The following is a 14,546-nucleotide window of genomic DNA, read 5'->3' as shown; positions in this document are numbered from 1 at the left end:
CAGACTATTATCTATGTCATACGGCCTCTGGCCCTTCCATTTTTCCATTCATGGCAAATTGGCCTTTGGCCCATTCATTTTATCATTCATGTCATACTGGCCTTTGGCCTATTCATTCTATCATTCGTGTCAAACTGGCCTTTGGCCCATTCATTCTATCATTCGTGTCAAACTGGGCTTTGGTCCATTCTTTTGGCATAGCAAACATTCGTCCACCATTCAAATTAACGAACTTATAAGACTTACACAGAAGTAAGCAATTGGACAAACAACATATTTCAAATATCTTTATTAAGATATTACTCACAGTGATTGGCTGAGTGATTTGCCCTGGAGCTTGACTTTACACATTACATGAACACAACGGGTCACAAACAATTCAATCCGTCCCTTGATTCACATATTCATCTTTAGGCTTCTTTAATTCATTCACAATGCTCAATGCATGCCTAAGAGTACTTAGAAGTGAACGAGAATGGAAAACGAAACACAGAATGCATTTTTAAAATTTCAGAAACAGGGGTCCCCGCTCGAGCGTGAACTTCCCCGCTGAGGTCTGTAAAAGTACTGGTTACATCATTTTCACGCTCAAGCGCGAACTCGGACGCTCGAGCTGAAGGTCTGTCTACATAGCTCCCCGCTCGAGTGTGAACTTCCCTGCTCGAACGGACACCATGTCGGCAAAATATTCTGGGAGCTCCTATTTCACGCTCGAGCGGCAGTTTCCCCGCTCGAGTGGACATCATGAATTCTGGGTTTTCCAGAATTTGTTCTTGAGCTCAAATCTGACCTTCCAAGGTTTAAAACCCATAGATTTGGTTCCAAAACATGCAAACACATTATATAACATGAGTATATAAGCAAGGTGAAGTAAATTGCTCAAAATCATGGTCCAATTCTTCCAAATCAATCAACATTTCTTTCTAACTCAAGGCTCATACATTCAAACTTTACATAAGCTTCATATCTTCCATAATCAAGCATGCATGTCAATTTTCATTGCCATTTCAAATTGCACCAATGATGCTCATAGACATGAAAATCAACAAAACAATGATTGCATGTATGTTTCAATGCTCAATTCTTCACAATTCACATATTACATGCTAGATTATGCAATTTCATAGCAATTCTCTACATGCACGCACACATGAACTTCAAACTCATCAAATACAACACAATTCTAGTTCTTGATCACCAACCAACTTGAATTCACAAAATCACAACATTGAGCTCATGATTTAAGGGTTGATTACTTACTTAGGAGCTTTAATCTTTACAAATTCTAGTTGAATCTTGAGTCCAACCTTCCAATTTCACAAACTTGAGCCAAACACACAATTTTCTTTCTTTCTCCCTCTCTAGCCGACCCTCTCTCCTTTCTCATCAGCCAAGTTGAATAAAAGAGGAGTATTAAGCATGTAATGGCCCTCATATAGCCCCTCTAATTAACATTATTTTAATATTGAATAATTGAGCACTTAATTCATTAATTTAATCCATTTAATCTGATCCGAATCAATTTTCAATTAAATTTCACCGTAGGCTCTAAAAATTACGCCAATCATAATGGCGCAGTCAATTTCGGGTTTTGTGGCCGATAAGGTCTTCAATTTAAATTACAAAGCAAATAATCAAACAGATATTCCTATAGTGAATAGAGAGAAATTCAAAACCATATATTTTCACATAAATGGTGCACAAAATCGTATCAAACACATAATCACATTCATAATAAGGACCAATTAGTGTAACTGAGTTGGTCAGCAGTCCGAGCCCTCTCCTTCTCAGCTTCGGCTCGAGCACTTTCCATTGCGGCCCGCATCCCCTCGAACTTAGTCCTACTCCTCTCACCTTCAACTTCAGACTTCAAGCTGCCAATTCTTTCAATGGCATCGTGATGCCGATGGCCTAGTTCGCCTATCCTTCCAACTATCTACAAAACAAGGAGTTGGGATCAGCACATACTAAGAAATATCGTACGAAAACCAAACCAAACAAGAAAAAGAGTCACATACCAGAAGGGCCGACTGGGCAACTAAGGCTACAGCTACCAAATCCGACTCTCCTAGAAAGGTGGCCTTGTCAGCCGGCAATGAAACTAAGGCGGCCAAGCTCAACACTACGGCTGGATCCTTCATGGCGGATGTGTCAGAGGAGATCGGGGTGTTTTTGATCTTTGGCTAAACAATGAAACGAACCACGTCCAATTTCTCTAATCGAGGCCGTTTGCCAGTAGGGCTATCCTCGAACCCAACTTCTCCCTCGGCGGTACATTTTTCATCCCGTCCTTCTGGAATCAGCCATTCTTCTGTAAACTGCTGTTCGATTTCCTTCTCCGTCTCGGCCACAATAACTTGAGTCGTCTCTCTTCCAATAACGGTTTACGAAGATTCAATCGAGGCAGGTTTAGAACGGGTGACCTCGGCTTTCTTTCGTACAGCCATCCGTTTGGCATTTCTCTTTTGCGCCATCTGCGTAAGATTTTCCCCAGCCATACCTTCAGAAAAAGAGTCGGGTAGTTCTTCCAAATTTATAAAAATATCTCTGAAGGAAAATTTTGCCCGACCCGAAGTGGACGATGAGTTAGGCTGGTTAAGACCAGCTACCTCGAACGCTACGTTTAGAGCTTCGTCGACCTCTTCGGCCTCCGTAGCAAACTCTCTCATTGGTTCGGCAACTACCTCGACCACTGGCACTACGTCTTGCTCCGAATCGAAAACTTCGAGACCAATTTGCCTAAGGGTCTTGAAGCTGGGGAAGATTAGAGCCGTAAGGTGATGTTCGCCGGTCGGGATCGAAATGTCATCCGCAGCCGAGAACGTAGTATAAGTAGGCTCGTACCACAAGAGTATATGGGCAGATCTCCCTTGATTTTGCACGTTTGGACGGCCAAAATACTTTAGTGCAGTCCTAATTTCCGCAAGGACTGCGTCATCAGCCGAGGTCAAAATCCTTTTTCAACTTACTACCTGCGAAAACAATGAATTAGACTTGAAGAAAAAGCTGAATAAAAGAAAGATCAATAGACACAAGGGGTTATGCGGCAACCTGGTTCGCCCCTCTTTCTGGGAATAGGGTCTAGGCGATCTTCGCCCTCGCCGAATTCCCAGTTGCCACGGACATTGACCATTACATCGTCAACTCGTTTGCTAGAGCTGGCAAACATGGTAACCAAGTGATGGTCGATGTCCTTGGCCCTGAGAAAGTAGCGCCCAAGCCGACCGGAGGATTTGGCTAAGGCGTAGCAGTGCCGAATCGCCGAAATGCCAAGGTTGATCCTAAGGCGCCGGCTCAACTCTGCGATTCCCATTATGACTCGAAAGAAGTTCATATTGGGTTGGGAAGGAATCAAACCCCAATGGCGGAGGACGGCCTTAAGAAATGGGTGAGGGGGAAAATGAACCCCGCCCTCCGCAATGGATAGGAGAGGAAAAACGATGGTATTTTGGTCTTCCCTCTCCATATCAAGGGTATTATCCATTACTAGAGATAGATGGACATCGTCAGGGATAGAGAAATGTCGTCAGAACCCGGAAATTCGACCCTCGGAAAGGAGGTCTTTCAAATGTTTAGCCATTCTCGTAAGGACACAAGGATATTCTAAATTAAAAATAAATACGGAAAGTAGGATTACAAAGAAAAGGGAGGAAAACTTACGAAAGCAAAGGAGACAAGAAGAGATGGAGAGGAGTTGCAGAAAACGCGAGTCAGAGAAGAGATACCGACTGGCAATCCAGGAGGCTCAAATATTCAAAAAAGTGTACATTTGAAGGGACTAAAGTTTCAAATCGTAATAAATGCGAGAGAACATGAATGAGGTGGGAAAGCGTTACAATGACCAAAAAGCATGTACGCATTCTGACACGCATCGGGGAGAGGATTAACCGTCGAATTTTTGACTTCCCAGACTAGAAGCCAAACACGCCGACTAACTAGTGCTAGTAGGGGTGTTTGGGGGGCAATTGTGGGGGCCGGATAATTGGAAGAATCAGAAACGTACTCTAGAAGACAGATATTACTCGGCTTTTTTCTGCATGATCAGGAAAGCCGAATAAAACAGATGAGCCGAGTAGATACCGAACTATAGAGCCGAGTAAATAAAAGGATAATGAGTGAAAAGTGGACCTGGCCCCGAGGTCCAGGAAACGAGTATAAATAAAGGAACAACAGACTAAGAAAGGTATATGAGAATTGTTGTGCTTAACTTAGAATATAAGTAATCTTGAGAGTTGAGACTGACTTGTCCGTCATAGTGCTAATTCCGGCACCCCCGACCGGAGTGTTTATTCCTTTTCAGGTGACTATTAGCGGATCACGAGTGTCCCCCAGGATCAGAAGAGTATTTCCAAACCACTTCTCCACAGATGTTATGTGAGATCCCCAACTTTTGTAAATTCTATTAAGGCTCTTACTTTTGGATTATTATGATGAAAACCCTCAGTTCCTCGTTTATTTGCAATTTTAATCATAGAATCGACAATGCATCACGAGCGAAACTGTATAAACTCTAATTGACCTTGGTAGCTTAGTGATCATTCCTAACATTCTAAAATTAATTATCTGACTCTAATTATAGATTGATCGCTCAAAATGCCGGTTTCACTGTTTTCGTTCGATTACTTGCCTTTTAATTCAAAGTGAAGCAACTCAAATCGTATTATTTTTCACTACAAGAAAAAACACTTTTCGTGACCAACATTTTGGTCGCGAAAAGTACCATATTTGGTCGCTAAATCCTTTTGGCGACCAAAATATGTTGGTCGCGAGTTGGTCGCTAAAGCCTCGTCACAGATAGTTTTCTGCGACCAAAAAAACCTTTGGTCAATAAAAGTGACCATTCGCGACCAACTTTTTTGGTCGCGAAAAGTCCAATTCATATTAGCCAAAAGGGAACTTTTAGCGACCAAAAAAAGTGACCATTGGCGACCAACTTTTTTGGTCACGGAAAGTCCAATTCATATTAGCCAAAAGTAAACTTTTAGCGACCAAAGATAAGTTGGTCGCCAAAAGTCAGCACCTTGACCAAAAAAAAATAATTCTTTTGTGCTGCCTGGGACTTGAACTCCTAACCAAGGACTCACCATGCACCCAATCCACTCTGCCAATAACATGCTTCTTGTTCATATTCGGCAAAAAAAATATATAACCCATAAAAATTGGGTTATATATTATTTTATAAAACTTTTAATGCCTAAACAGAAAAATAGCATGTAATTACAGTAGTATCCTTTTTTTAAAAATTTATTCCGCCATAACTTTCCGCAACCAACTTTTTTTTTTGGTCGCCAAAGGGTAAGCTTCCGCGACCAAAAAAACCTTTGGTCGCCAATAGTATACTTTCCGCGACCAACTTTTTTTTTTGGTCGCGAAAGGGTGATCTTCCGCGACCAAAAAAGCCTTTGGTCACCAATAGTATATTTTTCGCGACCAACTTTTTTTTTTTGTCACCAAAAGGTGATCTTCCGCGACCAAAAAAGCCTTTGGTCGCTAATAGTATACTTTCTGCGACGAACTTGTTTTTTTGGTCGCCAAAAGGTGATCTTCCGCGACCAAAAAAGCCTTTGGTCGCCAATAGTATACTTTCCGCGACCAACTTTTTTTTTTGGTCACCAAAGGGTAATCTTCCGCGACCAAAAAAGCCTTTGGTCGCCAATAGGTATACTTTCCGCTACCAACTTTTTTTTTGGTCGCCAAAAGGTGATTTTCTGCGACCAAAAACTTGTGGTCGCCAAAAGTTAAATTTTAGTCGCAAAAAGTGGACTATTTGCGACCAAAAAAAAAAAAGGTGGTCGCCAAAAGTGTTTTTTCTTGTAGTGTTTCCTAACACTATTTTAATTAATTCTATGCTTGAAATATATATTTTAATTGAGCTCATGCCCTTACACTTTATTAAAGTTGTACTTTAGTCCCAAATAATTCTTTATATATAAAAAGGGTACAATCCATTATAATATTCTGTTTCCTCAAAACATCTACATTATATATATGAGTTTTACACTAAAACATATTTAAAAATCACACAAAAACCCCCTCACATGGCCAGCCACCCTTGAATATATATTGCAATGTCCTTTTGCAAACATATTGCTTGAAATATGGAAGAAAAGTTTGACCAAGAATGATGGAAATTTTTTTGTCCTTGAATTCAATCTAGTTCTATATTGACTAACCTATAATTAAATCATGTCTTAACACATAATTAGACATCCTAATCAACCTCCATTCCATTACCTTTCAATTGAATCCAAAACTATTCCATTCCATTAGAGCTAAGGCCACTCTAGACCTTTCACCACAATTTTCCTATAAATAGACCACCTTCTTCAACACTTTTACACACTCAAACACAAACACACACACATTTTCAGCTAGAGAGAGAGAGAGAGATAAAGGTGACCAAGTGTGAGTTTTGGGAAGAGAAGAAACGAAAAAGGACAGAAAGCTTGCACAACACCAATCCTAGGCAAGAAAATAAGTCACAATCCAACCTATTCCTTTCTTTTCTCTTCTAAATACATGATATTAGTTACTTAGAATATAGTTTTTACATGTTTATGTGTATGGTTCATGTGTTTAAATAAGAGAAGTTGTACTTCGTTGGTTACCGTGCTTGTATTTTTCCTTTGTTGAAATAAAGTCATTAATTTCTATCCATTTCATATGTTATTTTTAAAGAAACACCTTCAAACTAAAAATTTGAGTTATTAGTATATTATTTGGCATGTTTTAATCATAAAAGAAGTGTAAAATTTCCCATGGTTGCCTCAGTTTTTTTTATAATTCTTTTTATTTCAAGTTTTAGGCACAAATAACCAGTATTTTTAGTCAACTTTCAAAAATTCTAGAAAACTTCAGAAAAAAATCCCCTTGAGCTCATTTTTGTATCAAAACCTTCCTTGAAGTGTTAAATTTCAAGAAAAAATGGTTTTATTAAAAATCAATGAATGGTTTGAGAGAAAAACTGATTTTCGTAACAACTGACGAATTTGGACAGAGCTGAAGTATTTCATCAATAACTAAAAATATCGAAAAACTATCACACTTCCATAAATTGATTTTTAAACCAGACAAAATTATCTACATATCCTAAAAATGCCACTTTGATAGCTATCTTCAAAGTAAATCGAATCTGAAAATTTGTTCTTGTTAATAGTTTCATGTTCTTAGTTGATTGAATATTCCTTATTATTTTTTTCAAGCTTTAGTATGACATCTACATATGTTTGTTATTGTATTCCCTTAAATTGATGCCTTGAAATGTTTATACTTGTGTTGAAATTGTGATTTCAATTACTTGTTCTAACCTTGGCTTAAAACACTTAACACGACGGGAAACTTAATAATGGTGGTATTGGGTTTTCAATCAATTGGAAAATTTTATGAGATAATGATATGTGTTAATGTCAAGTATAGATTTATGGGATGCGTTCCCTAATTTAAGGTTAAGTCTTGCACAAGTGGTTGTTTCAAAACCCTTGAATGGATTGATTGTATTTGGACCCCAGGTGGTTAATGGTAGATAAGGTAGGAGGAGGTTATGGGTGTTGACACCTATTTTACTGTCTCTTTTGAGGTCCTCAATTGGTGCTACACGGTATGCAACCATTTTAGACATTTAGAGTAAGGTCTACAAAGCAGCAAAATATGGGATCTACTAAATAATCCGAGTCCAATTTTTCTAGTTGGGAGGATGAAATCTCTTTGAGGAATTTCTAGTTTACTAATACCTAACTTATGATCTCTTTGTTTATTGACTTGAAGATCATGCTTCATTACTTGTTACAAATGTGATTGTGTACTGGATTGGAAAAAGGGATGTGGTGTGTGTGAGTGCTCTTTTACTGGGTATTCAAAACTTATGGCATTTCATGCCAGGTATTGAAGACTATTACCCGATCAAAGGCAAAGCTGAAACATTTGAAGATATATAGCTACCCTAGAAGAATTAGAAACTAATTTTGTTAAATCCCATTTTGTAATCATGCTTTGGAATTGTAATGTTTATACTCTTAATGTAATTAAAACATGATCTTGTAATTATTATTTTACTTGTATAAATATATCTATATATCTTTTGTGTAAACCTATCTTTTATTTTTCCTGTCAACTATGTAGACCTTATGTTAATACCTTGTTAAGATTCGTCAAAAACGTAACTTTATTATCTAAGGAGATTGACTTAGAAGAGAGGCTATTTTGACTCCTCTGATTTTTCTTAGAATCTTACTTGGTTATTGACCAAACGACTTATTAGTGAGGTTTTCTAAACTTCAACCCTTAGAGTAGAATTTGGGGCATCACATGTTAGCCCCAACATTTGATGTGTTTCACACTTCTATGCTTCTCAAATACAAACTTGACCTTTTACATGTGATTGATTGGACTGACTTAGAGGTAGTTGAAAATATCTCATATGAAGGGAGACCGATTTAAGTCCTAGACACCTAAGAACACGGGTTGAGAGGCAGGACCATACCATTAGTGAAGGTATTGTGGAGACACCACAGAGTTGAGGAAGTTGCATGAGAACGGAAGGCGGAAGTCCGCTCTAAGTATCCGGATTATTTAAGAGTACTTAGCCTAATTGATTGCTTAACTTTCCATGGTGTTGTTTTGAGTTTATAAGCATTGTACTTGCTAACCACTTGCTATTATATTTGTTATCATTTTCAAGCATGAGAATTGTTATTGGATTATCACAATTGTTATTGAATTTCATGCTTATGATAATCATGTCAGTTGTTGTTGATAGATATGGTGACTATGGTCCTATTAGGATCATGAGAATTATCATGGAAATATAGTTGATATTGTGATCTCCGAGCGATGATTTAGTTGTTGTTGTTATTAATTCATTATTAACATTTGCCATTTGGAATTTCTCAGCATTGTTGTGCCATTGTTATTGTCTTAGAATCATTGGTGAGAGGAGTATTTAATTTCGGGGACGAAATTCCCTAAGGTGGGGAGGTTATGATGTATCAGGTATTTAACCCCATTTGTCCTTTTGTTTGTTTCTGCCTAAGCATCTTTTTTTCGAACCTTAATCATATTTTGAGACTTTATGGATCGTATGGTGTCACCACACTTTGTAACTTACTTGTTTTAATCTTCTAAATTAATCCCGATTTAAAACTTTCAAATTTTGGACGTGAGGGCAGAATCGAAGTTTGAGGAATACCTAGAACCATAGCATTAAACATTCTCGCACATGCGGGGGTAGAACTGCATGTGTGGAGTTAAGTGCCACACTTCCAACGAGAGGGGTAGTTGTTGGGTTGCATTATGAAATAAAAGCACATATGGAGGAGAATTCTCACATGTGCAAGAAGAAGCACCACACGTGCAGCCAAGGGGGTCGCTCGTGTGGAAGAGGGTACCGCACGTACAGAAATGTCTGACTTAACTACAAAATTTGAACAATTTTTATAAAATCTGATTCACTCTCTCCCTCTGTCTTCACTTTTCCTTATGTCTCTTTAAACTCATATTTTCTCTTCCTTCTCTTTAACCCACTCACATTTTGTTTTATCTATATAAATCCACTAACATTTTGACCTATGTTCTTGGGGCAATATTGAAGAGCTTTGTAAGAGGAGATTGACTTCCAACGCCATCAATTTTAAGACTTTTCTCTCATCTTCCTCCTAGAGCTAGAAGTAGGGATTTCTTTGAGTTATACATATATTTTTTCTTCTCTGTGTGTTATTTGGGTGAGATAGTTGTAAGAGAAGTTAGGGTTTTAACATTTGAGATTCTATAAATGTAGGGTTTTCTCAAATATTTTTTAAAATCCTTAAAATTATAGACTATGATGATAGTTGGAAGTCTTTTATGAGGAAAACTATTTTCAAAAGTGAGAAAACCTAATTTTTGTAAAATCCCTAAATTTTGGAAGTATGAGGGAAAATGTTATGTTAATGAAAAACCATGATTTGTATAGTACTACTATTGAGACATGATAAGATTTTTAAGAAGGTTGCCAATTACTTAAAAATCCATGAGAAAGGAAGTTTGTTGTTGAGGAATTATGATATAACATGGCATTATACTAGCATTGAGAAATAGAAAATAGAAGTGATGATTATGAAATTGAGATTTGCTTGCTTATATGAGGAATGAAAGTGGATATGATTGTATATCGTTATTGGCTTTGGGAATATATGTATATATATAATATTGAGTATAGATGTTTTGCTAAGCAACAATTGAGAGTTGTATTGTTGAGATTGAAATTGTCAAAAGATTAGAGAATAAGAATGTAATTCCATTTCATTGTCATCTCAACTCATATTACATGTTTTCAAATTGTCGTTTGTTGAAATGTGGTTTTGAAAGGAAAATAATTATTTATTAAAAGCAAATGTTGTTTTTGACTTGCTTTGGGGTAATTACTTTGATAAGTCAGGATAGGGTGTGTAGTTGATATAAATTAAGTTGGCTTGAGATCTATGGTGAAAGTTCACAAACCCGTGGGGTAGGTACTAGGTTCCTTCTGGTTAAGAGCCAGTAAAGTGGCTATTGGGTAGTGCCTTGAGAGCCTACTTGCAAACACCAGCCTAAGAATTACCTGAGTCATATTTACTACTCCTTGTTTATCCATTGAACCATTGAACTGATTATCGTTTGAACAAGTGCATTATATGAGATTTCAAATAAGAAAAATCTACTTTTTGCTTGGTATGACATATGCATATATTCCATGAGATTGATAAAACCGCATGTACTTTGTTAGAAAATCCTTTATTGGGCTTTATGCTCATCCCTTAATGGAAACAGCTTTTCGGTAAAGGGCGTTCTGATTCCGCTGAAATGATGACGTGGAAGAATTGTTTTTGGAGCATGAGGCTCTTTTTTCTTTATATTTTTCTTTTTTTCTTTTTTTTTTTTTTTTTTTGTTGCTTCGTTTTTGACAAGCCAAAGGTTAATGTATATGGGTTTGAAAATCATTATGTGTAACCAGGTTTAAGCATTAAAATTTGAAGCTCGTGTAGCATTCTTTTGTGTTTAATTCTCCGCACTATGTGTTATAGAATTCATATTTTAGGAAATGCGGATGTATAATTGTATGTGGGACATTTGAAATCTCTTGATTATGTAACCAATACAAGGGATGAGATTATAGATGGATATATATTGTTGACGAGAGACATTTAGATAATTGATCCCTTGTAATGACTGTAATTAATGAGATTTGGATTACATTAATAGAATAATTAGAATTACTAAATGTTATTATATTTTTAGGGCGTTATAATAAAATTAAACTATTCAAACTCGACTTGAGGTTATGGGTTAAGACTTTGCCTAATAACGTTGAGGTTATGAGTTCAAATCTTGGGACCATCATTTTATGTATTATGTCAAAAATTAGATGTGTACTCAATATTTCCCTCTCCAAACACACATTAATGTGTATTAATTGATCGTTGTTTATTTTTATTTTTCATTAAAACTCGACTCATGGATGACTTGATACAAATTTATTTAAAATAGACTCGTTATGTAAAATAATTATATTTAAGTATAATTTAAAACTCGTTAAGTTTTTAAATTAAATTTAAATAACTTATTATTTATAAATTCTCCTCGGAAAGGATACACATCATCACGTACGACATGAAATAGCTGTCACACTAAAGAGTTTCTCACGCTGATCGACTTTTTTTTCTTTCTTTCTTTTGTTTTTTTTCCGTATCAAACTCACGGACTCTCTTGGAACTAAAATCCATGTTCTACCCTTCACTCCTCCAAGTATGTTGACATGCACACAAGTGATAATCAAATATTAATAATTTTAGCTCTGAAAAACCATCACGATGTTATAATTTGTTTTTATAAAAAAAATAAAAATACCCAACTAAATGAAATTAAAAACTTCAAAGAAAAAAGAAAAAGCAACTTTAACATCCAAGTCCTAGATGACCCCCACTATTGCAGAACCACTTCATATTCTATTCCTTAGCCTTGTCAACTGCTGGAACTTCTGTTTTCTCCTCAACTACTGCTTCACTTGCTTTCTCTTCTTCAGCAGCTGGGACCGGTACTGCTGCTGATTCCTCAGCAGCCAGTGCATCGGTAACCTAGGTAGCAGTTTCTTCTTTGGTCTCTTCTTCAATTTTTTTTTTTTTTTTTGGTCAGCAAAATGGAACTTTATTAATAAAGAAAGAAAAATATGCTGAAACTTACATTAATAAAGATGGAAAGTGCAAAAAGCATCAATGAAGCACAACTTGGTTGGCACCACTACGGAAGCACAATCATATGCGAGCACTAACCCAAAGATTGGTGAGAAGCCAATCAGGAGGAACCAAAAAAATAGAAAAACAACAAAAATAGCCTACAGCAGTGCCATAATACAGCAAACACCTACGACATACACACTAAGACAGCAAACACCAGAAGCATACATCAACAGACTTCAGCAGCATACAGCAGATCAGGTCTTAGCCCCAGCATCAAACATTGCACCAGATCCTTGATTAGACCAGCCACACAGCAGGAACAACGACAGCCTCTTCTTGCTTCACCTCTGGAACCACTTCTTCTACTGGTTTCTCCTCCTCAACCACCACCACTGGCTCTTCAGCAGCAGCTTTAAGTTCCTCAACAACTTCCATGCTCTCGACTTCAACCTTTGCCGGTACTGCTGCTGGTGCTTCTTCTGTTGCTGCTGTATGTTGGGATCTGGGATCCCGCCCAAGACCTTATAGAAATCAAAACAAGCAGAAAAACACACCCACACACAAGGAGACACAATATTTTACGTGGTTCGGCCCAATGCCTACGTCCACGGGAGAGTAACCGATTATCACTATACCAATGAGGAGATTACAGAAAGATTACAATAGAGGAGGAGCTCACACTCTCCTCACTCAGCCACTCACCCGTCTCCCTCGCTCACACCGAGGGAGACGGTCTCTCCGCCTCACATCTCTCGCACTCTTTGGTTCACGGTTTTCTTCCTCACTTACACCACCTATTTGGCCTCTCCTCTCACCCTCCATTTATACACATTGGAGTAGGTGGGAGTGCCTTTGGGTAGCCTCCATCCTTGACTCTTCAAGATGGTTGGTGGCCGCCAAGGTGGACTTTGGTTGGTTGCCTTCCCATTGTTGCCAACCAAACTTGACTTGGATGATCACCCCTTTCACACATGGGTGAATTCAACAAATCACCCCCTCAACCCATGTGAGGTGATCCACTGCACACACTGCTGCTAATCTTGTCACGCCCAAATTCAACATAGTCTGCATCTCTTCATTGAGACGCTGCATCCCCTGAAGCTAGAGATAAAACATCAGAGATACAAGAGGAGGAGGGAATCCGACATCCTCAACTCAACTCACACCACTCTCTGATTTGAAGAGAGCCACTGCTCCTATCTCCCACAGATCTCTTCCATGCTTCCTGTCTCGGATGTCTATACCTGCTATGCTTGAACTTGCGCAACCAAGATATCCGACACCCCCTGATTGGATGTCCTGCACCCCCTGCTTGGATGCCCTTGACTATCATGCAACTCCTTGCATGATGAACACTGGAGCAACTAGAAAACTTCAGAGTTTGACACATCAACATCCTCAAGTTTCCTTGCTCGGAGCTTATTTCTGAACAACCAGCCTTTGCCCTTCTGCACTTCTGAACAACCTCCTGGCGTTTCCACATACGCTTGTTGTCTGTGCTACAATCCCTGATGTTCGGTTCTGTCTCACTTGTCCGTACTGATGTTTGACAGTTAGCCCTTCTGTCAAGACAACTTCCACCGGTCTGTACAAGTTACCACTATGCAACTCCGTGCATAGTGCTCGCACCCATGGCTTCTGGTCTCCCTGCGTCAAGCTTGCTTGAGAGATCTGCATCAACTCTATCATCTGCTGCCATGGAACTAAAGAAACCACCATAGAGAAATAAGACTTACCACTCCTTGGCACGCACTCTTGCGTTTTACCTGTCTCAATTTCTCTGTCTGGAAGTTCCTGTGAACTGTCAACAACCCGCTGCTGCACACTCTTCTCGCGCCTCTGTACGACACTCTAGCGTACCCTTGCATTGTTGCACGTCTGCAATTGTACTTCTGCGCTTAGTATGCTCCTCTGCAACTATTGTTCTACATGTCCACATACCATTAGTACCTTCTCGTATATAGTAGCTCCAACAGCCACTGTATTTCCCTGAGCCTGTACTGGTTGCCAAATCATCTATCCGTCGATGAATGGTCTTCTCTTTTGATTGAACCAGATCCTCCGATCACCTCAACAACCAGGAAAGTTCCCAGGAAAGACTGGTGGGGTCACAACCGGTCCCACTTAAGAACCAGTCTCCTTAGACAGTGTCTTTTTGACAGAACTTTCCTAGACCTTTGATCTTGAGATAATCATGTCTGCAATCCTCTGATCGCCCCTGACCAATCCTGATCTCCCTCGATCTGCCATTTGATCAAGCCTGATCTCCTCTGGTCTTCAATGATCTATCTCAATCTGTATCTGGTTGTCCAATCGGGTCAGAATCTGCCCATTCTAACCTCTTCAGTGAATCCGCAG

The sequence above is a fragment of the Camellia sinensis genome, chromosome 9, assembly GCF_055761805.1.
Source record: "Camellia sinensis isolate YWXY chromosome 9, ASM5576180v1, whole genome shotgun sequence".
Classification (NCBI taxonomy): domain Eukaryota; kingdom Viridiplantae; phylum Streptophyta; class Magnoliopsida; order Ericales; family Theaceae; genus Camellia; species Camellia sinensis.
Note: the sequence above shows the minus strand (reverse complement) of the source record.